Raw genomic sequence first — 18,252 nt, forward strand, 5'->3', positions numbered from 1 at the left:
CTGCCCACATTGCAATCAGCCATCACCCTCCTGCAGCAGCAGGCACTGCTCCCTGAAGTGGCATGCCGCCGCCACACGCTGCTCCCTCTAATGGCCCCGGCCTGCTGATGGTCCTGCACGCTGGGACCGCGCCAATTTCCGGATCATCGCATGGTCTCCTGACGGCCCAGGATGTAATGCTACAAATGCTAGCTGTGGTTTGTAATCTGTTAATCTTGTCCTACTGAGTAAGCACACTGCAGTACAGTGTAACACAAAAATACTGTGCTTTAGCAGCTAAAAGGTAGCGCACTAGATGAAGGATGCAACATTTATTTTAGTGAACACAATGAATATAAATAATTTCTCGTGCCACAAACTAGATTGTAATCACTCCTTCAGCACTGCACTGGGGTGTCAGCTTAGATTATGGGCTCAAGTCTCTGGAGTAGCACTTGAACCCACAATCTTCTGACTCAGAGGAGAGATTGTGCTACCACTGAGCAATGGCTGACACCGTGTAAAATTAAGCATTTTAAAGTCACATGGTTGGAACCCTAATGTAAGCCAGAAGTATAGAGCTGAGTAGTTAATGAGCACTATTTCAGCAAAACCTCATACTTCATAGTAGTTAAAAATTACAAAAGAAATAAGACTTATTTGTAACACATGCAAGTACAAATATTGCATCTCAACAGGAATTAGCTACACTTAACCAGAACAGAATGTTAAAAGTTAATAATCACAGATCTTTCTGTATGATATACTGCAGACATTGAAAGATATATACATGAGCAATGTTGAATACTTAGAGGATTTTCAATTAAATGCAATTGTTTAGTTCAACGAAACATAACTCCAAACTATCAAATAATATATCCTGCAAAGTTCTATTCTAGGTTGCTGAACAGTAATAAACAAAGCAATACAAACATCAGCATTTATAAGTTATACACACACACACACACACACCCCACTAGGAAATTGGATCGTTACTTGTTAATGAATCCCCCTCCAAAAAAGGAACAGAGATAGACCATTTCAATCTCCAACAGACAACATTATCACAACAGTAATTGTGGCATTGAGAACCTGCTTTTGTTCAACCGTATGACATAACTACTTCAGGGAAAAACAGCTAACACCCAATCCAAATTTCACACTAGCATGAATGACACATACGGTTTCCTTAATGACCGTACAAATTTATACCAAATGTGACTTTGATAGGTTAGTAAGTAGATACATTATTTTTGTGAAACTCAATGGCTACTGTCAGAATCCTGAAATAGTACTTCATTTATTTTACTTGTAAGTTGACAGCTGAGGCATGTGCGCCTTGTTATACTGACTGCAGCAAGTCCATAGTAAATAGTTAAATTTTACAGTGGCAATGTATAAATGATGAATTTCAGCAAACATTTAAAATTTGAGTTATAATTCTCCCTTACTTAAATCAATCAGTGAGAGCAATTTTGTAACAGTGGCATAATGGCTAACATATAGGGCCCAAGTTTCCACACGATAAAAAACGGCGCCGTTTAAAAAAACTCGCGATTCTGGAGAGCCCTGCAGCTCCTTGTCTGTTTGGCGCGGCGCCCAGGGGGGCGGAGCCTACACTCGCGCCGATTTTGTAAGTGGGAGGGGGCAGATACTACTTAAATTAGTTTTTTTCCTGCCGGCAACCCTACGCGTGCGCGTTGGAGCTTTCGCGCACGCGCAGTGTGAAGGAAACATTGGCACTCGGCCATTTTTGTAGTTCTTTGTAGCTGTTTAATTTTTGAACATTTTTTAATAAAAGCACATTGCCATCAGCACATCAGCACTGAGGCTTCCTGCAGCCTTCTCACTGTCTCCTTCCCGCCCGCCGTCGGAAACGTCTTCCTTCCCCCCTCCCCCCCCCCCCGCTGAGGTCCGGCCCGCACTCCCTCCCTCCCGCCATCGGGAACGTCTTCCCCCCCCCCCCCCCCGCTGCGGTCAAGCCCGCACTCCCTCCCTCTCCCCGTCGGGAACGGCTTCCTCCTCCCCCCCCCTGCCATCGGGAACGACGAACGAACTTGTGAGGCTGGCTGAAGCACTTTCACACAGGTAGGAAGATGGTTTATTTAATCTTTTCTTGGCTTATAAATGTTTATTCAGGTTGGATTTATTTGTAGAAGTATAAATAAGGATTTATTGTAGAATTTAATGACTTCCCTTCCCCCCCCCCCCTCCCCCCACCTCGTTCTGGACGCCTAATTTGTAACCTGCGCCTGATTTTTTAATGTGTAGAACAGGTTTTTTCAGTTCTACAAAAATCTTCACTTGCTCCATTCTAAGTTAGTTTGGAGTACGTTTTCACTGTGGAAACTTTGAAATCAGACGTCAGTGGCCGGACACACCCCCTTTTGAAGAAAAAATTCCGTTCCAAAGTAGAACTGTTCTACCTGACTAGAACTGCAGAAAAAAAAATGTGGAGAATTGCGATTTCTAAGATAGTCCGTTCTCCACCAGTTGCTCCTAAAAATCAGGCGCAAATCATGTGGAAACTTGGGCCCATAATATCAATGCACTGTGGGCTTAAAATGAGACCTAGTCTACCAAAACAACCTTTTTAGGGATGTTTAGTGGTTACCCCAAAACCCTTTTGAGAAAATCTATATAAGCAGTGTTGGGTTCTTCCACAACATTTGAGCAATGTAAGCCATTAGTTGAATATCAGTTATGTTAGCTGGAAATGAGTGAGTGAGCTTTCATATCTCAGATTTTCAAGGAAGGGCTAGTAAATTCTAACATGGAGATGCAGTATTAAAAGAAAGCTGTAAGAATGGCACACAAAGTAGAAATAGGCTCATTCAACCTCAACATACAGACTATACCAATTACATACAAATAGATTTTATGAAAATAGTACAAATAATTGGAATCAAGAAATTCTACGAAAATGAGACCAGCTTATAGATAAGCCAAAGCACCTGCCAGCTTCAACTGCTAAGTTGAGACAATACTGCTCAGCAAAGGAATGTCTTGTGTTTCCAAGTAGCTGCCTGGCAGGTCATTTCAAAAGATAACCTCTCTGTACCCAAAGAGTAGCATGGATAGAATGAGATTCTGGGCCAGCAGAAGGAGTTACATTTCACAATACAATTTATCAATCTCTGCTTAGTGATAGATTTACCAAAGGCTTTGTTGTCAAACAAAGCAAACAATTACCTAGACTGGAAAATATCTTGTTCTGTGTATTGAAAAGGCTCTGTAAACATCAACAAAATGGAAGAAGCATGTCAAAAATGATGCGAGTGGTTTATGACCAGTCTATCTGAATGGCAAATAAAGAAAAGATAGATCCACTGCCAAAGAGTTAAGGAGTGAAGTTCACCAATCCTGTGCATGTAAATAAAAGCTAATGTGACAGTCTAATTCCTTCACCACCACCCCCCCACTACCTCACAAATTTTTAACCCTCCTTCTCTAGAAGGTGGTGCCTTGTGAGGGACTATGGTTGCACGAGTGCCAGCAGTCCCCCCATACTTCACCCCTTCAGTTATAAGCCTACAAGGTGGTAGTTAGCAGTTAAGGGACCATGGAGGCAGCACAACCAAAGCTCACCAATCCTTACCCAAATATCTATCATACAGGTCCACTTTCCACCCAAGGTCATTGGATAGTGATCAAGACTGGAACCTCTGGCTGCTTTTTCCCTTCTGAAACCAAAGGATGCTGGGACCAACTCTGATGTCCATACCACTCTCCTGGCTGAGATTAGCTAACTCAGCAAAGGGCCTGCACATTCAGTCCCACACCACACAGTGATGTTAACCACTGAGCCATTGGGCAGACGGAAAGAATGACTAAAGTGATACTTTTAAATGCTAAGAACTGTAGACACATTTTCTAGTCCAGGCACTTAAGCAGACCAGAGCTTTGCAAGTGACTACAACCAAACTGAAATCAAGGATTTTTTTTGGGGGGTGGGGGGGGGTGGTCAGCCTTAATTAATTATAGATGGCAAGCTCCCATCGCATACTGGGCCTGGTTCTGTGAACTCACCAGGGGAACAAAAAAAAGAGCCATAGCTTTTGTAGATATTGTAATACATTGGAATGAAGCCCAGCATGATTTTTCAGTCTAATTAAGACAAGAGTTGGCTTATGTGCTCCCTGCAGTGGGTGCAAGAGAAGCTTCCAGAGTGATGGAGCTCTTAAAGGGTATACAATATTTCTTTAATGTTTCAGTTTTGCTGTACTTTACTAGTACTGGCTTCAATATTTATTTTTGTTAACTATCATTTTTTTTCATCTACATTCTGCATTGAAATAAATTCTGCAGAATTTATTTTTCTTTGAACAGTATATAATGGGATGATTTCATGTTTGGATGCATATTGGGCATTGGGCAGTGCAATCAATCAGTCTGCCCAATGGTACCAGCGGGAGGTTTTCTCCCCCTTAAATTGCACAGCTGACTGGTAAGGGAGCAGATGGAAGTCATGGAGTGCATAACTTGCACTATGACAGTTTGGAACAGGCTTAATGGACCAGCTCGTCTTTTCATGTCCATTGTTTCTGTAGGTTCATAACCCAGGAGTGTAATAATAGTGCTCCCTTGTGATATTCATATCTTTCATATATAACCTTAAACACCTCTCCAATCTTCTTGTAGACAAACTGAGAAAACACCTGATGAGAAGTGGTTGTTTATGAATCATTAACCTACTTAATTTCATAGCAAGTGCACAGAGCAACAATTATGATCAGACTCATATCAATCAGTATAACAAGTCAATATGTAATAATGTGTCAACGACAAACACACTATGCTTCCCAACATTAAGTCATGATTGACTTAAACAAAATAACTCTTAACTACCCTCCTGCATTATCCTTCTGGCCAAAGCTTGGCCTTGGAGCTGCTGTTTAAAAACCTCACTGAAGCTGAAGCCTTTGCTGAGCCTGACCGACTGCCTGTGTAATTACCACTTGCCACACCACCTCAGCTAAGTGCCCGGGACAAAAGATTTCCCAATACAATGAGTGTGAGTAAAACAAAACATGGCTGATGAATTACCTATTGGTTCAATCTTTGAGGAAGCAATAACAAAACTTAGCTTGTTCTCTTATTAACAGCTATATCCTTGTTTATCTTGGGTTTTTAAAGCAAAATGTATTCACGTATTTAAAAGTAACTCATCCAAATCTGTCTGTGGAAAAATTAATAAAACATTGTTAAGTATGGTATATCAGAGGGGCACTGGATTAAGATTTAAGGCATTGTTATTAAGTTCTTCCTAACATTAAAATGATCTTTCTAGCTTCAAACTTTTAAACTGAAAACCTTAAAAAAACAGCCAAATGTAAATTAAGCGTGATCTTTTTCTTTCTAAACGGCCTGCCTTCCATCAGAAGTCATCAGTTTATCTGGTGTTTTGTACCTATTTCCGATACTACTGTAACAGTTCATAGACCTCCTATGTAAAGGTTTTGGAAACAAATTTATTTAGAACAGGAGAAAATTTTGCATTCTTCAGAGGACACAGCAGATTCCAAAGAACAGAAGTTGTTTTGTCTTTCAAAACTACAGGTACATCATTAATGTTGAATGCACAGCTTTGTGCATTTTTATCATGGATCAACCAGCATGTTTAGTTCTTTCTAACATGCACTCTGACAGTGTTTTGTTAATATATTTATTTTATGTAATGCAATGTCAATACTGCTAAAGGCATTGTTGTTAAAAATTCCCTATTAGGGAATGCACCAATCCACAGCTTATGGTGAGTTTTCTGATTACAGCTGGGGCGCTACAATTGAGTTTTACCACGGTTAGAGGGGGTAGGGAAGAAAAATTCAAAGCAGCCTCTACTAGCTGTTCCGTGAGGGAAGAATCAAGCTTGGTTGTGATGCCCCCACAGTTGAATAGCTTGCTAATATTCATTGTCAAGGAATAAACATGAATATTATGCAGCATATATCAAGGCAACCAGCAGCCATGGAATCAGATCCTAGCAAGACTCAATGGCTTCAGGAGAGGCAAAGGAGAAATTGATGAGGAAAACAAATGTACTCGTTAATTTTATCCATCTCTCCTGCGCCTTTACAATCTGAACTGCTAGTTCTCTTGTTTTTCTATTGAGCTCTCTAAGTTACTTTATTTGTGGACATTGAGGTGGGAATAAAATTGACCATCTTTCCAATTCCTTTTTGTTCCTGTAGTCTTTGTCTCTCTTGCCTCACTTGACCTATGGAGACAACTTCAAAACAACCACATCACACACTGCCCAGAATGTATTAAAATGTTACCTGTTCACTTCCACAATGAGCAAACCATGTTCACCTTTAATGAAAATGGAACTTAACCTTTTCACATAATGTATGCTATAAATAAGAAACGAATCTACGCCTTGTTGGTTACTCTAAAGTTAGCCAAGTGAATTGACCTGTAAAACTCACAAGCCTGAGCAATGAGTCACTCAGTGGCTCATTTTTCAGTAAGCCACCAAGTCCACTGTGTATCCTATATTTATACAGTTCAATTGCACAATCCATCACCTTTGCTTTATAACTAACGTGATGTTTTCATTCAACATTCTCTGCTGTGCTTAGTGATGATAATAAAGTTTAAGAGATCAGGAATTAACAGGATAAAGCTCACTCAAGTTTTTAATTAACTATGAACAGACTGCTGGATATTGACCAAGTTTTCTGAAATAACATTCTCAGCAAGTCAGTCTCCCTGAAATCTCCTTATCAGCTACTTGATACTTCAAATGGTACAAAGTCATGTTATGCTTAATTCTGGTCTGACAATGCACATTCTTAGTCTTTTCCTCAGCCTAAAGTGAATTCTGAATTTCAAAACCTATCGTGTACCATGCATGAATATAATTTAGCTAGAAAAATAACTGCAAATTATTATTTTTTATAAAGAATTATGGTTAAGACCTTAACTTGTAAACATTTTTTCCTTCAGACATCAACATAATGTGTGCTTTATAAATCTGCAATAAAAATGCATGCAAATACAAAGAATATTTTCATTTTCACTCAGTTCTGAGTAAACTTATGATTACTGAAATTGTCGTGCAGTATACTGCAATACTCAAAGCGTTAAACAACTTCCCATTGAGAGCAGCACGGTGACTGCAGCTAAGCTTAAGCGCTCTCAGCCCACATGTGGAAACATCAGAACCACATCATTATTAAATCTGACATTTTTTTTCCTATCCAGTTACAAAGCACACAACCTCATAGCAAACATGTTTTGTTTGAAGCAGCTACAAAAATCAGGCTCTTAGAATTTGAGTCACTATGTCATACTCTTCAAACGTTTAGCTTTACAAGTTCTGATAATTTTACTCTTACCTTAGCACTAAAGCGCTTCTAAATAATATACGCTCGCAAATTATTGCACTTATTTTACAATAAAATACTACATTGCTTTTTGTCTTTAAAAAAAAACAATCCAAATAAACTTTAACACTTGCATTTGAAATAGACCTACACATTATTTAACACACAGTACATAATGACTAAGACTTAGACACCATTTTTCATAATATTGGAATACAATATTTTATTATTGACCAGATTTCCATAGGAACACACCTCTCTTTTGAACCAAAAAATGAAACTTAACAAAATGTGTCTCTACATGTCTCTTAAAAAGTTGAAATGAAAGCCCTGTAAATTCCATTCAGGTTGCCGTCATCGCTGAATCATCTATAAATTAACCTATAATAAACAAGCATACCAAACATAGAATTTTTCTGCAACAGTACATTGTAGCAGCACATTGGAACTCCAATGTACTGTGATACAGAGCGGAAATATGTTGGTCTCTGCTCATCATTTACCACAAGCAAGTTTGTGTTATTGCTGTCTGGTAGTCACCGTGACAGCCAGACACTTGCTGACAGAAAGTGCATCACCTCGGTGCACTATGTCCCACTTGACCAATGGAGATTACTTCAAAACTATCTGTCCGTCTAACAAAGGAACAGTGCATGATTTAGGCATACATAGAGAGAGATAAGAAAGCAACATTTAAGGTGATAAAAACATCATCAACTGCAGATTATTTCTCAATACGTCTGTAGTACTGTAATAAAATCACAATCGTTAACTTTCATGAGTGATCCAGTAGGTTCCATGGTCTCATTTACCTACCTGGACGGACAGCTATTATTAGCAACTTTTTCCTTACAAGTGTGCCCCATCATAGGAATAACAATTAGTAGTTATGGTGCAATATTACAATCAAAATTATGTAGCAAAATACATGCATTGAATAAATAAAGTCCCTAGTAACATTGAAATCACTTGATATTTTTGCCCAGAGCTGTGAGGTGAATTTGATGGTTTAGTCTGAGCATGTGCATTATATTTAATTTCCCAGAATGCATCAGTACCAGTCAGCTATACTGGCAGAATATTTTTTCTTCAGCTTTGAGCAATTTCCACTTCATAACTTTTCTTCAAATAATTTTGAAAAACCAAGAGAACAAATGTTACTGAGGTAAATTTTATATTGAGTGTTTCTATTTATAAAAAGTGTTTGCGGTGAGTTGTTCAGTGTATGCAGGGCTACGATGTATAGATTTTTGGACTCGAGGCGAATCAAGAGATATGGGGATCGGGTGGAAAATGGAGTTGAGGTTGAAGATCAGCCATGATCTTATTGAATGGCGGAGCAGGCTCAAAGTGCCATATGGCCTATTCCTGCTCCTAATTCATGTGTGTGTTTGAGAGTGAGAAAAAAATAACAGTGCTCTGATTGCACAGCTACTGCAACTTTTAGATAATGCATAGAAGGTACAACACGAAAGTGCGTCATTCGGTCCAACCAGTCCGTATCAGCATTTACCTCCATGCAAGCAAATAGTTCTAATCACATTTACCTACCATATTTTCCTATCCCTTCAATTACATATTACTGCCGTTGCCCCTATTCCGCAGCCAAATGGCCTCAGTCCCCTTCGCAGCTTGAAGGCTGCTTGTTTACTGTTTCTTCAGCTGCCGTAGAGCCACTGACGCCGCCCCTGTCTCCTAGATGGAAGGCCTGCCTGAAGCACCGCAGCTCGAAGGCTGCTTGCTGCCGCTGTTGGGCTGCCGTCGAGTCACTGACGCCACCCCTGTCTCCAACACAGGTAGGAACATTGAATATTTTGTCTTTGCTTTGTTTATAATTTTTTTTATTCAGGATGGTTCTTTATTTGTATAAGTAAGACTGTTGAATGCTTGTAGAATTTAATTACTTCCCTTCCCCCGCCTCCCACCCGCCCTCGTTCCCTACGCCTGATTTGTAACCTACGCCCGATTTGTAAAGCGTAGGCAAGGTTTTTCTGAGCATACAAAAATCTACACTTACTCCATTCTAAGTTAGTTTGGAGTAAGTTTTCACTGCCTAAACTTTCAAAACAGGCGCAAGTGGCCGGACATGCCCCCTTTTGAAAAAAAAATTCTGTTCCAAAGTGAAACTGTTCTAACTGACTAGAACTGGTACAAACTAAATGCCGAGAATTGCAATTTCTAAGATACTCCAATCTAAACCAGTTGCTGCAAAAAAACAGGAGCAACTCAGGTCGAAACTTGAACCCTTGGTCACTATCTATTGTCTCTTGAAAAGTGTACATGTGGATGTTGGGTGAGGATAGGATCCTGCTCAGCTGTGATGCAAGCCACGGTCAAATAGAAAAGTAACGTTCACTGTCAAAACTGGCATGTCAACAACAGCTTCTTAGCGAGGTACCAATTGACTTTCACCACCTGTGTAACTGTACCCCAGCAGGATTTTTTTTTGAAATATATGAAATTAGAAAATTTAGATAGTAATTTCAAGGCAGTAACAATAATATACTTCACGGAAGATTTTTTTTCATTTATCATATCAATAACTCAAAGATTGCAGCTCACACCCAATCTCTTGCACTTTCAGCATTCTCTATAAAATCAGAATTTCCCTACTTCAAGTTTCTCAAAGCTGAAATTCTGATTTGATTAAAAAAAATTTTAAATAATCTACATTCACAAAAAATACAATAATTATTTGGTATTTCAGAAGGACAATTAATTTTTATGAATTAACTCAGTTCAAAAATTTGTCAGTATTCTATTTATTATATATCCTATATGGTTTCTACAATATATTATACTGGACATAGAATTTTCTTTGTAATCACAATGCAAATTTCAGCAATCACAACCAATTATTACTCTTGTGTAGATGACATCATAAATCAAGGACATGGACAGCACTGTCAAACAATGTCAACACAAATCCAATGTAAAATTAGTAACACGGTGTGATTTCAAAACGCTTATCTAATATTATGATATTAAACTATATACCTTGATTAGACAGCCTTGCACATTCCCTTCTATTCTATGATATATATCTGACACTTTATCCATTTGCATTCTACAAGTTATATCTTTGTAACCTGCACTTTCAGGGCTGTAATTTGGGCTTTTTTGGATTTCGGGGCGTTAATCGTAGCAGGGCGTTAAAGTTAGCATCAGAAAATAGTTTGCGCCTTCGACTGCAAGTTTCGGTGAAAAAAGTAAGTTGGAGGAGCATTGGCATTAAGTCAGGCATTGTACAACGAACTTTGTGCACCCAAGCCAAAACATGTCGTTAAAGGAGATGGCCATTTTGCTCATGGGCGGTGTTTTTCTCCCCAGTCACAAACACTAATGCAGGGCGCAGCAACTTCCTGTGCGCATGCGCATATAAACCGCACCACTTCAGCTGCTTCTGCAGAGATGGAGGAGCAGGAGGAAAGGCAGCGTGCTAGGTGCTTCAGTAATGAGGCGAACGAGGACTTAGTCCACGCAGTGGTCCTCATTCCATCTCGCTGGGGGAGCCAGAATACTCCCACCTATATTTAAGAGGCGGTGGCAGGAGATTGCACAGCAGGTATCTGCTGCAGACACTGCCCAGAACTGGACACAATGTCAAAAAAAGTTCAATGGCCTTGCCAGGTTGCGTCAGGGTGAGTACCATTCACATTTATGTATGCCTCCTTTCCTTCGAACATGAATCTCACATGCTATGTGAAGTCTTTCATACATATGGTCCCTATCAAAAGTCTTGCTGTCTGTGGGGTAGGTTTCACAATCCATAAGAAAGATGAAAGCTTACTTCTGCACCCATTGCCTTCTAATGATCAATGCACATGAACTCACTAGTTTACATCCTTCCTCGCAATACACTCCCACTACTGCGGTGACTCTCAAAGATCACCTGCAGCCCCTATGTTACATCCCTCTAACTTCCTAGCAATCGCTCATGAAGCTCATGCAACATTGAAACAGATTGAACGGAAGCCACTGGAGCATTCACACAGTCTCACCTATTGCACTATGGTAGGCATATGTGCCACAACAGGAGAGTAACCCTTTCTGAACCCTTCCTATTTTTCTCTTTGCAGTCGAAGCACTCCCACAACAGGAAGGAGTAGCTACGTACAGGCGGGAGGCGGCCTCAAATACTGTAACTGAATGATGTGGGGGAACGGGTGTCGGCCCTAATTGGAGTAGCAGCTCAGGCAGCTGCCGGGGGTGATGCTGAACCCCCCCTTGGGTAGTGAGGGAATGTAAATGGATAGAGTGCCTGAAGAGACTGCATTGAGACGTATAATGAAGTGGCGGTGGCCTTCAAATGAAGAGGTACAATGGCATCCTGCCCCCTCCCCTGTTGCTAACCACACGTGTTTTTTGTGTTTGAAGAAGATCAACCACAATCCCAGGACACATCGACATTTGGCCATTGCGGTGATAACGAGGCAGCGAAGACAACCAACATAACTGAGCCACAGAGCGCACCAGTTGCCCATCTCCACATTTGTCATCTGCCGGCAACGAGATCTTTGAGGGGTTTGTGTTTTCGGAGGTTCCAAGCCCCAGTCGCCTACAGCAATGCAGTGCGAGAGGGCAATCTTGCAGGTCAGCTCTCCGGAGGGAGAGTTGGCAAAGTTGGTCTGCTCAACGACAGGCAGACATGAAACTGGACTTAGTGAAAATGTCCAGGGAAAACACAGGAATGCACCGTGAGCTTATTGATGCATTTGGTCGGATCCCACAGAGCATTGACAAGCTTACTGCGACTGTTGCGGAGGCAACGTGACGGATTGTCAATGCGACTCAAGACTCCAGCGAGCCCATCATTGCCCACACATACAGGCTGGTGGCCTCAAGCAGTGACAGTGGCATTCCAGAGTGTGTGGCACATGCCCTTGATCACGTTGCAGCATCACATGAATCACAGGCACAAGCTACACATCAGCTTGGTGATGTGATACGGTCGATGACTGCTGCTATCCTCTCTGCATTCCCCACGGTCGAACGGGGGAAGGAACAGTGCCGAAGCAGACCAGCAAGTTATGGAGACACATCGTACTTCTTGTGCTGAGGCTCAGCCCCGTCGGAGTCAGTGGCTTCCAAGAAATGGATGGTGCTGTCCTTCCTCAAGTTGACAGCATTCCCGCTCCCACCACTGACTCGCCAACCATGCACCATACATGGTTCACACCAGCTACCAGTAACTGCTTCCGCTGATGAGGCGCAGCAGTCCAAAGCCAGGCCATCCAAGCCAAGAGCTGGTCCAGGGCATCCTCAGACACGGTCTGCATTGTCTGCCCCTAACACAGCAGCCCTCATTAAAGGAGGAGCAACAGGCACGAGAGGGGGCTGACAGGAAAAGGGGGGTGGGAGGGAGAAAGTGTGACTAAGAGCCATTATGGCCTGGCACAAGTTTGAGCTCATGTGGAATTGTTCACAATGTAAATAGTTGTATCTTAAGAAATGGGTTTGTTTGCATTGACTTGCTACAAGAAGCAGTTTTGTGTTTATTTCATTTTGGTTTTATGATTATATCATTTTGGGTTGTTTGGTTGGGGGGGGGGGGGGAGGGGCATTGTTAGTTATTGATGTTCATTAAAATGTTTCTTGCACCTTTGCCATTGGTGTCTTGTGTCTCATTGCAGAATTCAGTGTAGGTGAGCCATCATGATGGCACGGAGTTGCAAGTCAAAGCTGCAAGCCCACCTTCCATTTTCAAACAAACCGGTCAATGATGAGCTGGCGACACAAGGCTTTTGCTGCAGCTGCATCTCCACATTGCCTCCCCTGTGGTTGTGGTGGATCTGTAATGGGTTTCTCGCCAGGCTAGTCTTCCTCCTCTGGAGGTGGTCCTGACAATGCCTGGCCCCTCATGATGGCCAAGTTGTGCAGCATGCAGCACACCACAATGAATTCGGAGACCTGTTGAAGGGAGTACTGAAGGCTGCCTCCAGAGGGTCCAGGCATCAGAAGCACTGCCTGAGCACACCCCCAATTGTCTGTTCAATGATGTTGCGGGTGGCTGCATGGCTGTCATTGTAGCGCTGCTTGGCTTCTGTGGTGGAGTTCCGGAGGGCGGTCATGAGCTAAGTGGCCAAGCTGTAACCTTTGTCCCCAATCAGCCAGTCCTGCCTTTGTTTTTATCGCTGAAACATTCGTGACACACCGCTCTCACACAAGATGAAAGCATCATGTGCACTTCCTGGATAGCGGGCATTCAATGTGAGGATGTGCTGCATGAGGTCGCACACCAGCTGTACGTTTAGGGAGTGGTATCCCTTTCAGTTTCTGAAGACCTCGGTGTTGTGTAACGGTGCTCGCAAGGTGATGTGTGTAGTCAATGGCTCCTTGAACCTTGGAGGTGCCTACATTTCTTCCAAACTCTAAAGCCCTCGCATTCTTGCTGTCCCTGCTCATTGGGAACTTTATGAAGTCCATTCGGCGTGCGTACAGTTCCCTTGTAATCTGGTGAATGCAGCAATGTGTAGTGTGCTGAGAGATGCTGCATATGTCCCCTACTGCTGCCTGGAAGGAGTTGGAGGCATAGAAGGCCATTGCCACAATCACCTTCACCTCGACGAGCAGCGCAGTCATGTTGGTGCTGCTAGGCTGTAGGTCTGCCTGTAAGAGCTAGCATATCTCTATCAGCACTTCTTTTCGGAAGTGTAGCCTTCTAACGCATTGTGCCTCAGAGATACGAGCGATGTTCCCCCGTAAATCCGTTGGGGGCATGGCCTCCTCCCCATATGTCTGCGACCTCTTCGAATACATGGCCAAGAACCCTTCTTCTAGCTTGAAGCTGCTTGCCAATAGCAACCAGCATGATATGCTGGTGAACTAGTATTGACCCCATTGAAATCTCTCATTGACCTTGTAAGCAAAGTGTCATGGCACATAAAAGTGCCGTTTGCAACTCAGAGCTTCACGCAGCGTTCTGCTCGCAACCGTAGCAGTTACTGACAACTGCGATATGAGATCCTCCAGCCTATGTTTAAATATGCCGCCTATAGCGCCTTCAGCACCCTGGGACCGCCTGTTTTTTTTCAGGCGTTTCCTGAGGTGGGTGTTAAATGAGGTGTGAAGGCCAAAAGTTCCATCTGGGGCGCTAGCGCAGCCTTGCATGATGATTGACGTCATAATCACACGGAAAATGGAGGGTGGGGCAGTAAGTTTTTGCGCCGGTGCAAATCAATAGCTGAATCTTACAGTCGTGCACTAAATCCTGGATGCCCGGCATAATGCCCAAAAACAGAATTTAACGCCCCGCCGGGGGGCTAACCGAGGCGCAAATTAGGTGAACATCCAGCCCTCAATGTCAAATGTGCAGATTTTTTTCAGAACTTTGCACTTCACTGTTAGACAACCATTGTAGTGTGATAGGAGTGATGTGTAATGCCTACAATTCTTCACTAAAAAGTTCCTCATCTGTGCAGGCAACAGGCTCCAACAGGTCAGGGGCCATTTTTCACAAACAGAAACAAGGGCAAGATAAATTTTATATATAAAAATACAAAATGACAGCTAGTAATAGACCTAAAACCACATAACCATCTGCAACTCAAAACAACCATCCATTAGTCAAATTTGTCCTGCAGTAGACTGAGCCTTCACTAATAGGCAATTACCAACAAAACTCCTGTTCATGTCAAACATCCTCTCCTTTCCTTCCTTCGCCCTCACAAATGGCAAGAGATGTTGAATTCAGAGTTTCTGAAGTCTCCACAACAGTGGAAGAGCCTTCATCATTGGGTTCACTAGGGGCACTTCAATGCTTCTTATTTGTCAGATAAGATGATGCAATCTCCATCTGTCCACAATCATTGCCTTTAATTCTGTGAATTGCACAACAACCAAGCTATCATATTTTCCTAAGAGACAACCAAAAACATCTCCCTGACCAGAAGCTACACAAATAATTCGTAAATGAATCAGCTGTATGAACTATTTTTCCAATTCGCTCTTCCTTTTATTTCCAAAAATGGATGCAAAGACCAGGTGGGTCAATATTTCAGAGTCAACTGAAGTGAAGTGGAAAGATTTTATTCTATGAATTTCATTTTTGATACCTCAGAAAAGGTAACAATAGTCTTGGATTCTTCACAGGTATCAAGAGTAATTCTTAGTTACCATTTTTATTTTCATTAAAATGGAATGAGTACAGATTATTGAGTTATTGAGAAGCACAATCAATTCTCAAGTCAACATTAACTGTCAAGACACATGGAAACGATAAGTCATGCAAGTGTCAAGACTACAGAGTTGAACTAATGAAAAACCTTTCTGAACCAACCCAAACTGTGATGCATACGGCATTTTGCTTTACTTGTCTTTCGACTATTTGCTTAACAGCCAGCTTTCAAAACTACATCACCTCAAACTTGCATATCAAGAAAGAAACTAAATGTTTTCATCGCACACAATCAGAATGCACCCAAGTGTTTAACTCATTATTTGCTGGACAATCTAGAAATTGCTTTACCTAGGCATAAATTTGCCTCACTTGTGTCTACTGAACAATTATTCATACAATTCAGCAACAGAGCAGGTCTCCAGTCATCCTGGTTAACCCTTGCCACTGGATAAAGGCCTAGCTCTGTTGAGCCCGTGTGGTGGCTGATGTGCAACGATCACCACACGTTAAAAAAAATCTATGCACAGGCATCTTCCACCCTTTAAACTGGAGTTCAGGACTGGAATATCAAGTCCTTCATGGAAACATCTGTGAACTCATGTGGAAGCAAGTCATCCTCATTCGAGGGACCGCCTATGATGATGATTCATACATTAACATGTTTTCCAATTAATTCATTAGTATAACCTATGGACTTAGCTCTGTAATGGACATATATTTCCAAGTATAATGAATACATATCATATGAAGCATATTAAGATGTATCAAATAAAAAACTGATTTTATTTCAAATGTTACTCTTATATTCCTAAGTATTAGACAAACATCAGTCTCCGTGTCTTTACCCACAAGAACTTGCATTTTTATAGCAACTTTCACAAGCTGAGGACTTCCAAAAGTGGTTCCTAACCAATTAAATACTTCTGAATTGTATCCATTGTTATATTGTTGGGAAACAAGGCAGCCAAATTATGCACAGCAAGGTCCCACAAACAACAATGAAATAAATGGCAGATAATTTGCTTTAGGTGATGTTGGTTGATCGGGACACTGAAGGAACTCAAATGGTACCGTGGGATCTTGTACATCCAGTTGAGTGGGCACATGGGGCCTTGGTTTAATAGCTCATCCAAAAGACAACGCCTCCCTCAGCACTGCACTGAAGGAAGTACCAACCTGGATTATGTGCTCAAATTACAGGATTGGGGTTTAAAGGCGAGAGTGTTGCCACTGAGCCAAGACTGGCAAGCCAACCAATTTAAAACAATTTCTTTAAAAAACATAATTCATTTTAGAATGGACTTTTGCAGATGCCTATAAAAGTATTATTTACCCAGGTTACGAGAACCACTCTTGACAAAGATTCATTTTCACGGTGGTAAAAAGTTCCCGTATAGTTGATGCCTTTATAGTCATCTTTAAAAGGCAATCTGGATAGGATCCGAAACTGTAACTTCTCTTCGTACTTGTGTAGGACTTCTTACAACCGATACGAACAAAATCATATATTTAATTTTATTGAATGATTGCCTGTGCTTCTCCCTGAAGGAGTGCATCAGCAACACACAATAAATTCTTATTCTATTGTTTTAACCTTACGTTTATATCCATTATTTACTACTCCCAATTCATTTTTACATGAGTTTATTGATCAGCGGAGTTGACACCTTATCAACTAACGTGCACTGCAACCAAAAACAAACGCCAATGCCGAGCACATGATATCAAATGATTTAAACTTACCAGCGTTTCTGAAGCCTGTACTTTTTTTTACCGTTTGCCGGTCAGAGTAATCAGGTTAAAGAGAATGGGTTTGATCCCATTCTATTAAGCGGGAATATTGACCACTAAATTAGCAAAAGGCAAGAACTTGCTTTTAGTCTCTTCAGTGTGGACTTGGTGTCTCTCTCGCAGATGAACAGTTGCTTTTTTTTTGGTCCTTTTTTTCCACTTCCGTTTCACAACAGCCTGCGTTACCCAACAGGAAAGGTGCGTTTTCAGCTGGTAGGCTTAAAATGCGGAAATGAGTTCTTGGTGTTCAGGCAGCAACTTTGACGTTTGTGAATTGGGCATCGAAGTGTGCCGGGAAACAGGGATAGGCATCCGCGGGGCCGGCCTCTCGCGCCCCCAGGTTTCACCAACAAAAGAGTTTGTTTTTCCCTCTGGCGACCTCCTCGCTTTGGTGAATGCAACTGGTGTTAAATGCGGTGGCAGGAAGCCAGCTTTTTTTTTTCTCCTCCTCTCCCTCAGCTGGAAGTAGCCTTGTTCAGCCGGCGGTGTTGCAACGCCAAGGAGTTGCTGCAGGCGCAGGTCCACACCTGCAGCGCTCGCGTGCACTGGGCGGCGGCCAGGTGCTGGGCGGCAGTCTTCACACTCGGACTTTCTGCAGCCCGACGGACAGGACAGGGAGCAAGAGCTGCTGCGGCGGCCTCTCTCGGTGCTTTTTTTTTAAATATGCGCACTTTTAGACAACCGACTTCCTCTTTTGTTTTGCCGCTACTGCTGCCACGCGCTGCTTCCCACCCATAGAAAAAAACATTCGGCAGAACAAAACGACCTCGTGCAAACGGAATTTGCCAAAGACTTTAGGTGGGTGCTATAATCCAGGGCTGACTCTTTCATTTTTGACAATTAAAAATCAACCCTGTGCCCTCTTTTTAAAGGGGCACAACTACTATAACCTGTAAATTAACCTTTTAATAAATCAAATTAAAATTTGGTTTCCGGGGTTGTTATGCACTCCAATCCCAGCAGCGGGCTCCACAATGCAAACTCGGTATAACGGTGTGTCACTAAACCCTCTGGCTAGGATAGCTAAGTGAGTGA

The 18,252-nt window shown here is 42.0% G+C and overlaps 1 protein-coding gene across 3 annotated transcripts in view; it reads right to left on the minus strand.

The window, feature by feature from the left end:
• The window catches only part of adcy7 (adenylate cyclase 7), a 223,251-nt gene extending 205,793 nt beyond the window's left edge, over positions 1-17,458 (minus strand). For all 3 annotated transcript variants that reach the window (XM_070898024.1, XM_070898025.1, XM_070898026.1), the window contains exon 1: positions 17,170-17,458. The gene's annotated coding sequence lies outside the window, so the exon portion shown is untranslated. The remainder of the gene's footprint in view (positions 1-17,169) is intronic.
• Positions 17,459-18,252: the final 794 nt, after the last annotated feature.

Source organism: Pristiophorus japonicus, chromosome 13 (genome assembly GCF_044704955.1).
Source record: "Pristiophorus japonicus isolate sPriJap1 chromosome 13, sPriJap1.hap1, whole genome shotgun sequence".
NCBI classification, from domain to species: Eukaryota; Metazoa; Chordata; class Chondrichthyes; family Pristiophoridae; genus Pristiophorus; species Pristiophorus japonicus.